General features: G+C 40.1%; 1 pseudogene across 1 annotated transcript; it reads right to left on the minus strand.

Annotated features, from left to right (window-relative positions):
* Window positions 1-6,971: 6,971 nt before the first annotated feature.
* On the minus strand, window positions 6,972-7,475 carry LOC307051436 (large ribosomal subunit protein eL21-like; annotated as a pseudogene). The gene has a single exon. The product of its transcript is annotated as a large ribosomal subunit protein eL21-like (transcript).
* Between the last annotated feature and the right edge of the window lie 5,326 nt (window positions 7,476-12,801).

Raw genomic sequence — 12,801 nt, forward strand, 5'->3', positions numbered from 1 at the left:
CATATTATACCCTAAAATAAAAATCAATCACTTTCAGAAAATGCCAGTCTGTCCCATAACTTTAAACACTACCTCCTTAAACTGTCTTTAAACAGATATATTTTGATATCAGATTCATCATTACATACTCCACAGGTCAAGAAAGAGTAAAGAATGAGTGGTGGAAAGGAGTAAAATCCTGAATTGTACAAATTTTTCAAATGTTTGTGATAAAATTTTAGAAACCAATGGAAAACAGTTATAAACACATAACTAGAGACTTTTCCTTAAAAGTAGGACTTTCCCCGAAAGCAATAAAGGGTACTAGTTTTGTTTCACTAGTACAAATATGTGCTCTAAAGGTTGACAGTCTTTGTTCAAATCTTGAGCAAGTTGCTTAGCCTCTTTAATCCTCTTGTTTCCTTATCTGAAAAGTGGAAATAATATTATCTAACTCAAAGAGTTGTTATATTAATGAACCCGAGTAAAGCAATTAGACAGCACCTAGAATATAGTAAGCTTAGTCCAATAAATGTGAGCTAGCATACAAAAGATTAGAGACAACCCAAATATTCATCAGCAGTGGATTGGTTAAGTAACTTGTACAGTATACACATTAAAAGAAATATTTTGCAGCTATTAAAAAAAAACTGAAGAAGTTTTCTATGCACTGATATGGAAAGATCTACAAAATACACTGTTAAGAAGAAAAAGAAAGATACAGACCAATAAGTTACTTTGGAGTTAAAAGGATGAAGGAGGGGCTTCCCTGGTGGCGCAGTGGTTGAGAGTCCGCCTGCCGATGCAGGGGACACGAGTTCGTGCCCCGGTCCGGGAAGATCCCACATGCCGCGGAGCGGCTGGGCCCATGAGCCATGGCCGTTGAGCCTGCGCGTCCGGAGCCTGTGCCCCGCAACGCGAGAGGCCACAGCAGTGAGAGGCCCGCGTACCGAAAAAAAAAAAAAAAAGGATGAAGGAGAATAAGAATACATTTGGGGGAGGGGGTCTCTGCACCATCCCCAGGTGCAATGGTGCTTCTCTGGGTTTGTGGGGCTCACTGAGTGCCCAGGGAAAGTCAGGAGCAAAGCTCTGCACCAGCTGTGGAAGTGGACTGCGCTTCACTTTGGTCTATGTACCCAGATGGTTTTCATCCACCTTGGGTAGTTATCCCCTTTGATCATCAGCACTGCTCTATGTTATATATGAAAGTTGTTAAGAAAGTCCATTCTAAGAGTTCTCATCACAAGGAAAAAAATTTTTTTTCTGTTTCTTTAATTTTGTATCTATATGAGATGAGGGATGTTCACTAAACTTATTGTGATAATTATTTCATCATGTACGTACGTCAAATCATTATGCTGTACACCTCAAGCCTATACAGTGCTGTGTATCAATTATATCTTAATAAAACAGAAGAAAAAAGTTTAAGCAATTAATTCAAAAAGAATACTTTCATACTTCTTTGTATTTGCATGAAGAAACTCTGAAAGGATACATGAGAAACTAATAAAAATTATTATCTGACAGGGGATACATGGAGAAGGGGACTAGGTTGTCGACTGGAAAAAAAAAAAACACAACCTAGAAGTGGAGAATTACGTTTTATTCAGAGGATCTTCTAAGGGCTTAAGCCTGGAAGACAGCCTCCCAGACACTCTCAGGCACTGCTCCAAGGAGGCAGGGGGGAGCCAGGATATACAGGAGTTTTGCAACAGAAACCAGACAGCTGGACCATCAAAAGATTACTGTTAATGAAGAAAACCAGACATCTAAAGTTACTGAATTTAGCGCTGTTCTGTGTATGGGAAGATGCAAGAGTCTGGGCTCACTGAAATCATTCCTTTGTCGTGCACCTCAGTATCCTGCTTTTCTCCATCCTGAATCCCCTCAGGGTGCACAGTTGGGAGTGGCTGCAGTGGCTGCTGGCTTGGTGGCTGCAACATCCTTTGTTTACTGACAACAACATTTTTCACTCACAAGGTGAAAAGATGGAAACAGGTTAGATTGAAAAAGAAATGGAACTAAGACTTTACACCTTATACTTGCTTATATTTTTAATATGTTAATGAATGCATTACTTATTCGCAAAAGAAATTTTAAATTATTTAATTTTATTTTGTTAGCTGCTATTACTTTTTTATTCACAGTGCAATAAAATAAGCATCCTAAAGATGCTCTGTCTTTTGTATGTCTGCTTGTTTGTTGGTTCTTTTGTTTGAAGGAACCGGAGTATATTGTGATGATACACAGAGCCATGATAGAAACAGGAATCTTATTGAAATGCTTCATGGGCACCAGGGGCAAAAGGATGGTCTGGATGCAAGGTAGATCTGGTGATTCATAGATCTTCACTTTAATGCGCTGCTGGTATAGTTCCTTGATATTTACGTAACCGTGTTTCCAATGTATGCTCTTTAACAGTGAGCATATGGGACTTCCCTCGTGGTGCAGTGGTTGAGAATCCACCTGCTAATGCAGGGGATAGCAGTTCGAGCCCTGGTCCGGGAATATCCCACATGCCCTGGAGCAACAAAGCCCGTGCGCCACAACTACTGAGCCTGCACTCTAGAGCCTGCGAGCCACAACTACTGAGCCTGCATGCCACAACTACTGAAGCCCACACGCCTAGAGCCTGTGCTCCACAACAAGAGAAGCCACCATGACGAGAAGCCCACGCACGGCAACGAAGAGTAGCCCCCGCTCACCTCAACTAAAGAAAGCCCACGGGCAGCAGCGAAGACCCAATGCAGCCAAATATAAATAAATAAGTAAATTTATTAAAAAAAAAACAGTGATGGGGATATATGTATATGTATAGCTGAATCACTTTGTTATAAAGCAGAAACTAACACACCATTGTAAAGTAATTATACTCCTGTTAAAAAAAAAGTGAGCATATGAGTGAAGTGCACTGATGGTATGTATTTAAATATACATATAGATGTAATAAGTTACTTGTACTCGTAAAGAAATTAGTTTCACTCTCTTTTTTCTCCTTCTTCAGCTTCTACTAGTATGAACCTGCTTCTTGGGAGAAAATGTGGCTTGCCAGAAAGACCATCAGAGAAATCTTGTCTCAAATGTAGGCTTTACTGTTTGCTATCTGAGTTATCCTCTTAAGCTTCAATTTTCTTACTTAAAGCATAATGAAACCTTCTTTATAGGGTCGATGAAATAAAGATATATAAAATACACAATGCAGCATCTTGAACACATATAGGCTTCCACACCCTCCCCACCCATGGGCAATAAGTGAGTTTTTTAAATATATGCATAAGCAAATATGAGCCAAAGAGAAATGTTAGCAAATATTTTTAGCAGTTTATCCAAAGATATTCCTCCAGTGATACACAGTTTGGGTGTCAGACTTCCTGAGAAAATCAAATCAACTTACAAACATTCAGTCCAGAAGGAACCTGATTAATAATTACCAAGGAGATTACCAACTATCTGACATTAGATTCTTATGAGTCTGTGAAGATAGTTACTGGGGAACCTAGGGCTATTTTACTGGTCTAAGTTTATATGATCTAAAATGAGAATGTACAGGCTTATCAAAGTATCAGGACCTTTTCTTTAGACTGAAATTATATCAACTTGCATTGCGACAGTGATGGTACAGTTCACGCAATGGGAAAGGCCAGTTGACAGTTGCATTACTGTAACTTTGATTAGGCAAACAGTGAAACCAGTTATGTTAATAAATGCTTTTATTGTCAAAAAATCTTTCAAAACCTGTGGTCCAATGCAGGGTGAAATGAAGAGGGCACCTCATTTGTGAAAACATCAAGAAGAACTTGGCAGAACATTTAGCACTTAGAGTCAGTAGAGGTTAGTGGCTTCTCCCATCAAGACTAAAGTGGGGAAACCTCAAAATGGGAAGTAGCCTTTCAACACTGTCCAAACACAGGAAGCAACCTCTCAGTTCACAGGGGAAATTGAGCAACACTCTTGAATTGTATAAAACAGACCCATGAAAATGGACGTACTTGTTAATGTCTGCTCTGAAGTGTGTCTAAAACTGCCACTTACTTCTCCCCCAGAATAGACCCTATGTTTTTAGGTAGCAGGTTGAGAAACACATATTTTAACAGGATGGGAACATACATAAATGAATCAGTGCAATACAGCACCTCAGAATCATTCTTGACTTTTTCTTCCTTCTCACTACCTCCCACACCCAATTAGTCAACAAGTTCTGTAGAACATACTTCGAGTTATACACCCCTTTACTCTGTTCTACTGTCAGTGTAGAGCCAAGCCCTCCATATCTTTTACTCCTTATCTTCTGTCTGGTATATTTGCTTATTGGGATATAATTCACATAGCATAAAACTCACCCTTTTAAAATGTATAATTCAGTGATTTAAAAAATATTCACACGAGTGTGAAGCCATCACCACTATCTACAGAAATCCTGTAACCCTTAGCAGTCACTCCCTATTTTCCACAGCCTTCTAGGTCCTGGAAGCAACTAATCTACTTTCTGTCTCCGTGAATTTACCTCTTCTAGACACTTTATATAAATAGAATCATATAACAAGTGGCTTTTTGTGTCTGACTTCTTCACTTAGCACAATGTTTTCAAGGTTCACCCATGTTGTGGCATGTATCAGTACTTTATTCCTTTTTATGGATGAATAATATTCTATGGCTGTACTGTATTTTGTTTATGCATTCATCAGTTCATGGACATTTGAGTTGTTTCACTTTGGGGCTATTATAAATAATGCTGCTATGAACATTCATATAGAAGTTTTTATATGGACACATGTCGCCATGTCTTTTGAGACTATACCTAAGAGCAGAATTACTGAGTCATATGGTAACTCTTTGCTTAACATTTTGGGGAACTACCAAACTGTCTCCAAAAAGAGCTGCACCATTTTACATTCCCACCAACAATGTATGAAAGTTTTAATTTCTCCACAACTTCAGCAACACTTCTTACTGTCCAACTTTTACTTACAGCCATCTGAAAGGGTACAAAATGGTATCTCAGTGTGGCTTTGATTTTTATTTCTCTAATAACTAATAATATTGAGCATCTTTTCATGTGCCTTTTGGCCATATGTATTTCTTCTTTGGAGTAATGTCCTTTACACATTTTTTTAATTTGGTTTCTTTTTTTTTGTTATTGAGTTGTAAGAGTTCTTTACATATTTTAGTTACTAGACCCTTATCAGATATATAATTTACAAATATTTTCTCCCATTCTATAGGTCGTCTTTTCACTTTCTTGATAGTGTCCTTTCATGGACAAAAGTTTTTAGTTTAGATGAAGTCCAATATATCTAATTTTTTTGTTCTTCCCTTGCTTTTGGTGTCATAGCTAAGAATCCACTGTCAAATCCAAGGTCATGAAAATTTAGCCCTATATTTTATCAAAGAGTTTCATAGCTCTTTTTAGGTCTTCATTCATTTTGAGTTAATTTTGTATATGGTCTGAGGTAGGAGTCCAACTTCATTCTTTTGCCTATGGATATATAGTTGTCCTAGTACCATTTGTTAAAGAGACTTTTATTTACCCATTGAATTGTCTCAACATCCTGTTGAAAATCCTCATCTTAGGAGGAAAACTTTTTAAAATCCTTTACCATTAAATGTGATGTTTGTTGTGGGTTTTTCATAAATTCTTTTTATCATGTTGGAGAAGTTCCCTTCTACTCCTATTTTGTTAAGTATTTATATCATGAAATGGTGCATCTCACCTGCATCTACAGAGATGGTTGTGGGCTTTCTGTCCTTTACTGCTTTAATATGATGTATTACCTTAACTGATGTTCATATGTTGAACCAACCTTGCATTCCTGGAATAAACCTTCATTTGGCCATGGTATGTACTCCTTTTTATATGTTGTCAGATTCAGTTTACTAGTATTTTCTTGAGGAACTTTGTGTCTATACTAATAAGGGTTATTGTTCTGTAGCTTTCTTTTCTTGTTATATCTTTCTCTGGTTTTCATGTCAAAGTAATACTGGCCTCCTAGAGTGAGTTGGAACATGTTCCCTCCTCTTCTATTTTTGGGAAAATTTTGTGAAGGATTGGAAGGACTCCATCTCTGTCATCTTACCCTCCTATTAGTAAACATTTGTATAAGTAACCATTTGTGTTTCTTTGGGGTGTCTTTCCAGTGTTTCTTTCATGCAAATATAAGAAATACAAATATATGTTCTTATGATTGGATGGATGAAAAGAGAGAAGAAGGATGAAACAGTTATCCACAAGCCTTTCAGTGTAAGAAATCTTGGATTCTTACAGTCAAAACTACACTTGCCAATTCTCCCCATTCCACCCTGTCAATTATCCCTAATATATATGTCAAAACCACAAGGCTTATTAAATTCAGTCTGCCTGTTCTCTTCCTGTACCCTGTGATTGGTCTTACTTTAAAGTGATGATTATGAACCTCAAGTGGGCCTTTAAATGGTAATCACACTACTTTGCCTAGTCCATTCAATTGTTCATCCTGACTATTTCACACTTCTTTTTCTAAACCGTTTTCCACAAATTCACTCTCTGGTAATAACCTTCTTCTCTACCTCCCTGAGAAAACTGGACCAAAAGAGAGAGCTTCCACATACCCTCACTGAACCAATGTATTTTCTCTCTGGTTAGCGTGTTGCTTCTTTATACTCCTAACTCAGTAGCTAGAAATTCTACCTCACATTTCTCTACTAGAGTCCTGAAGAGAAGAAAGATAACTTTGGACTCATACTGAGTCTTTTTTGATCTCTAGAATCCCTGGGATGCCTATCAGAGAACATTGGTTCAGAATACTCTCAGACAGGCATTCTAAACAAGAAAGGAGCCTTGCCCCAACCTCAGCCCTGGAACTAAACTGGTGTCTTTTGGGACACTGGGATGGATGTGAAGATGGGTGACTTGATGCTAACAAGATTTTTTTGTGTGTGTGTGCTTTAAATATTTGTTTGGGGAAGGGGGTCACACACTTCTACTCAATTAAGATAAACATTTATACAGTCCAGGTCTTTTATTTTCTTTACACCCATTATGCCATGAATTCATAGGGAATGGGCTCCAACAGTTCAGGCTCCTTTCCATTGGTTCTAACGAAGTGTGCTTCTCTGGGTGGAGCAGGCTGGCGCTTCAGTTGAACCCAAGTACCTTTCTCTTTGGCTTCCTTCTTTTTCTGATTATTTTCCTTCACCCATTTCAGGAAGCTATCTCAGCTCTTAGAGTGCTTAATATGCTTGATACACACATTAATTCTCTTGGCAAGAATCTTGCCCTTAACCTGATTGTTTACAATGATGCCAACAGCATGCTGGGTAACACTGTAGACTCTCCCAGTTTTGCCATGGTAACATTTGTAGGGCATTCCTTTTTGAACTGCGCCCATTCCCTTGATATCCACAATATCACCTTTCTTGTAGATTCGCATGTAGGTGGCCAAAGGAACAACTCCATGTTTTCTAAAAGGCCTAGAGAACATGTAGCGGGTGCCCCTACTCTTTCCCTCTGTGTTGGTCATTTTGGCGAATTACAGGAAGATGGCGGTTCCGGCTGAAAAGCCTAACAAGATTTTAAGTGGCAGGAACAGAGCTCTCTCTTAGCCCCATAAGGCTTAGTAGAATCAATACTGGGCTTAACCAGTGTTTATCTTGCATGTCTATGCCCTATGACATTCCTCTCTTATTTGTCTTGTCATGAATCTTTCTTTACTGGTGTTTACTTAATATTGATAATTGGGATGCTAGGGAAAGGTAGGGGGTGCAATGGGGAAAGCTGGTGCGTATAACTTAGACTGAAAAAATCCAGGAATTCTTACACTGACTTGTTGATAACTATTTCATACTTACTTTCCCCCTCATAGTTTCAAGATCTACTATCTCACATTTGTTCTTAATCAATGGCTTTCTTATTTCATTGAAAAAATGGAATCCAATGTAAAGTACTTCCACACACTCCCGCTGTGCAACCATGCACCTACCAGCATCTAAGCCCAAATACTCTGCCTTACCCTTTGTTACCACAGGTGAACTCTGCGTGTTACTGAGGCCAACTCCTCCAACTGTTGACCAAATTCCATCTTGTTCACTCACATTTAGAACCTGCAGAGCCAGCATTCATTATCTTTAAAAACTCTGCTTAGAAACAGTCCTGCACTCAGTGAGATCACATCCCCACTCTTTTACAATTAAGCATTGCATGGTGGAGTGATTATGTGACCCTTGTTCCAGCAGAGATATTTAAGTGTTTCCCCAAACAAGTACATTTCCAAGACCCAATGATTTTCTGCATTTGGGCCCAAGGTAGGTACTCAGAGCATTTTGCAGGATGAATAACATTCACAGACACAACCCCAGATCCCAGGGTTCAACTCCAGCCAGAGAGTTTCTAACTCTCTCAGGAAAAGTTTTGCCTAGTGTTTGATTCATTATTGATGAATGCCCCCAATAAACTACAATAAAGTATGTTGATTAGGCCTATTTCAAGAAGAAAGCTTATTATCCTTTTAAATCCAGTAGATTCCCCACACCTTATGCCAGAGGAACTTTTTTCACTCTCATAACAACTAAGCACTCTGCTGAGTGATACGCCCCTTTGGTTAAAAAAAGAAAAGATAAACCCTAAGTTTCTTCAGCAAGAGTATAAAAAATATGATGCTGCCCATAAATAAAATTGAATTTCTAAAACGTTTTATATTCTATATGAAAGCATCTTTCAAAAATATATGGGAGAGAAATGAAATGGAGGCGGAAGAGTAAGACGCGGAGATCACCTTCCTCCCCACAGATACATCAGAAATTCATCTACACGTGGAACAACTCCAACAGAACACCTACTGAACGCTGACAGAAGACCTCAGACCCCCCAAAAGGCAAGAAACTCCCCACATACCTGGGTAGGTCAAAAGAAAAAAAGAATAAACAGAGACAATAGGATATGGACGGGACCTGCACCAGTGGGAGGGAGCCGTGAAGGAGGGAAGGTTTCTACACACTACAAGCCCCTTCGCGGGCGGAGACTGCAGGTGGCGGAGGGGGAAAGCTTCGGAGTAGCGGAGGAGAGCACAGCAACAGGGGTGTGGAGGGCAAAGCGGAGAGATTTTGGCACAGAGGATCGGTGCCCTCAGGCACACACCAGCCCGAGAGACTTGTCTGCTCGGCCGCCAGGGCGGGCGGGGCTGGGAGCTGAGGCTCGGGTATCGGCTTTCAGTCGGAGCGCAGGGAGAGGACTGGGGCTGGCGGCAGGAAGAGACCCTGAAGGGGTTAGTGCTAGCCCGGAGGGAGTCCGGGGAAAGGGTCTGGAGCTACCGGAGAGGCAAGAGACTTTTTTCCCTTTTGTTTCCTGGTGCGCGAGGAGAGGGCATTCCCCTCCCTCCCCTCTGCCTGAGTGAGCCAGAGCCCCCGAATCAGCAGCTCCTTTAAACCCGTCCTGTCTGAGCGAAGAACGGACGCCCTCCGGCGACCTACGCGCAGAGGCGGGGCCAGGTCCAAGGCTGAGACCCGGGAGCTGTGAGAGCAGAGACAGGGAAATCTCTCTGTGCAGCCTCCGAGGTAGCGGATTAAAGCTCCACGGTCCATTTGATGTGCCCTGCGTCTGTGGAGTGCATGAATGGACAGCGAATCATCCCAAATTGAGGAAGTGGACCTTGAGGACAAGATTTAAGACTTTCCCCCCCCTTTTTTTTTTCCTCTTTTTACAACGAATTATCTCAAATTAAGGAGGTGGACTTAGCAAGATTTCAGACTTTTCGCCCTTTTCCTCTTTTTACAACGAATTATCCCAAATCGAAGAGGTGGACTTGGAGAGCAAGATTTTTGATTTTTCCCCCTGCTCTCTTTTTGTGAATGTGTATGTGTAATCTTCTGTGTAAGATTCTCTCTGTATATATTTGCTTCCACCATATGTCCCAGGGTTCTATCGGTCCATGTTTTTTTTCAATAATTAATTTTAATTTTAATAACGCTACTATATTTCATACTTTATTCTATTTTACTTTACCTGCTCTTTCTTTTTTTCCTCCCTTCCCTTCCTCCCTCCCTCCCTCCGCTCCTCCTTTCCTTCTTTCTTTTTCTTTCCTCCATCCCTCCCTCCCTCCCACCCTTCTTCTTTCCACTTTCTTTTTCTTTCCTTCCTCCCTCCCTCCCTCCCTCCTGTCTTTCTTTCTTTCTTTCCTTCCTCCCTCCCTCCCTCTCTTCTTCCATTCACTCTTCCTTTTGCTTTCATTCCTCCCACCCTCCCTCCTTTCTTTCCTTCTTTCTTTCCATCCTTCCTCCCTCCCTCCTTTCTTTCTTCCTTCCTTCCTTTCTTCCCTTCTTCCTTTCTTTCAATCTCTCTTTCTTTCTTCTACTAATTATTTCTCTCTAATTTTTCTCACTGTTATTCTGAGCCGGGTGGATGAAAGGCTCTTGGTGCTGCAGCCAGGAGTTAGTGCTGTGCCTCTGAAGTGGGAGAGCCAACTTCAGGACACGGGTCCACAAGAGACCTCCCAGCTCCACATAATATCAAGCAGCGAAAATCTCCCAGGGATCTCCATCTCAACACCAGCACCCAGCTTCAGTCAACGACCAGCAAGCTACAGTGCTGGTCACCCTATGCCAAGCAACTAGCAAGGCAGGAACACAACCCCACCCATTAGCAGAGAGGATACCTAAAAACATAATAAGGCCACAGGCACCCCAAAACACACCACCAGACGTAGACCTGTCCACCAGAAAGACAAGATCGAGCTTCAACCACCAGAACACAGGCATTAGTCCCCCCCACCAGGAAGCCTACACAACCTACTGAAACAACCTTAGCCACGGGGGACAGACACCAAAAACAACGGGAACTACGAATCTGCAGCCTGCAAAAAGGAGACCCCAAACACAGTAACATAAGCAAAATGAGAAAGCAGAAAAACACACAGCAGGTGAAGGAGCAAGATAAAAACCTACCAGACCTAACAAATGAAGAGGTAATAGGCAGTCTACCTGAAAAAGAATTCAGAATAATGATAGTAAAGCTGATCCAAGATTCTATTTCCCAGATCCAAAATCTTGGAAATAGAATAGACAATATGCAAGAAACAGTTAACAAGGACCTAGAAGAACTAAAGATGAATCAAGCATCGATTAAAAACACAATAAATGAAATGAAAAATACTCTAGATGGGATCAATAGCAGAATAACTGAGGCAGAAGAACGGATAAGTGAGGTGGAAGATAAAATAGTGGAAATAACTGATGCAGAGAAAAATAAAGAAAAAAGAATGAAAAGAACAGAGGACAGTCTCAGAGACCTCTGGGACAACATTAAACGCACCAACATTTGAATTATAGGGGTTCCAGAAGAAGAAGAGAAAAAGAAAGGGACTGAGAAAATATTTGAAGAGATTATAGTTGAAAACTTCCCTAATATGGGAAAGGAAATAGTTAATCAAGTCCAGGTGGCACAGAGAGTCCCATACAGAATAAATCCAAGAAGAAATACGCCAAGACACATATTAATCAAACTGTCAAAAATTAAACACAAAGAAATCATATTAAAAGCAACAAGGGAAAAACAACAAATAACACACAAGGGAATCCCCATCAGGTTAACAGCTGATCTCTCAGCAGAAACTCTACAAGCCAGAAGGGAGTGGCAGGACATAATTAAAGTGATGAAGGAGAGAAACCTGCAACCAAGATTACTCTACCCAGCAAGGATCTCATTCAGATTTGATGGAGAAATTAAAACCTTTACAGACAAGCAAAAGTTGAGAGAGTTCAGCACCACCAAACCAGCTTTACAACAAATGCTAAAGGAACTTCTCTAGGCAAGAAACACAACAGAAGGACTATACCTACAATAACGAACCCAAAGCCATTAAGGAAATGGGAATAGGAACATACATATCAATAATTACCTTAAATGTAAATGGACTAAATGCTCCCACCAAAAGACACAGAGTGGCTGAATGGATACAAAAACAAGACCCATATATATGCTGTCTACAAGAGACCCACTTCAGACCTAGAGACACATACAGATTGAAAGTAAGGGGATGGAAAAAGATATTCCATGCAAATGGAAATCAAAAGAAAGCTGGAGTAGCAATTCTTATATCAGACAAAATAGACTTTAAAATAAAGACTATTAGAAGAGACAAAGAAGGACACTACATAACGATAAAGGGATCGATCCAAGAAGAAGATATAACAATTGTAAATATTTATGCACCCAACATAGGAGCACCTCAATACATAAGGCAAATACTAACAGCCATAAAAGGGGAAATCGACAGTAACACAATCATAGTAGGGGACTTTAACACCCCACTTTCACCAATGGACAGATCATCCAAAATGAAAATAAATAAGGAAACACAAGCTTTAAATGATACATTAAACAAGATGGACTTAATGGATATTTATAGGACATTCCACCCAAAAACAACAGAATACACATTTTTCTCAAGTGCTCATGGAACATTCTCCAGGATAGATCATATCTTGGGTCACAAATCAAGCCTTGGTAAATTTAAGAAAATTGAAATTGTATCAAGTATCTTTTCTGACCACAATGCTATGAGACTAGACATCAATTACAGGAAAAGATCTGTAAAAAATACAAACACATGGAGGCTAAACAATACACTACTCAATAACGAAGTGATCACTGAAGAAATCAAAGAGGAAATTAAGAAATACCTAGAAACAAATGACAATGGAGACACGACGACCCAAAACCTATGGGACGCAGCAAAAGCAGTTCTAAGGGGGAAGTTTATAGCAATACAATCCCACCTTAAGAAACAGGAAACATTTCGAGTAAACAACCTGACCCTGCACCTAAAGCAATTAGAGAAAGAAGAACAAAAAACC

This window comes from Hyperoodon ampullatus (assembly GCF_949752795.1).
Source record: "Hyperoodon ampullatus genome assembly, chromosome: 4".
Lineage (NCBI taxonomy): Eukaryota > Metazoa > Chordata > Mammalia > Artiodactyla > Ziphiidae > Hyperoodon > Hyperoodon ampullatus.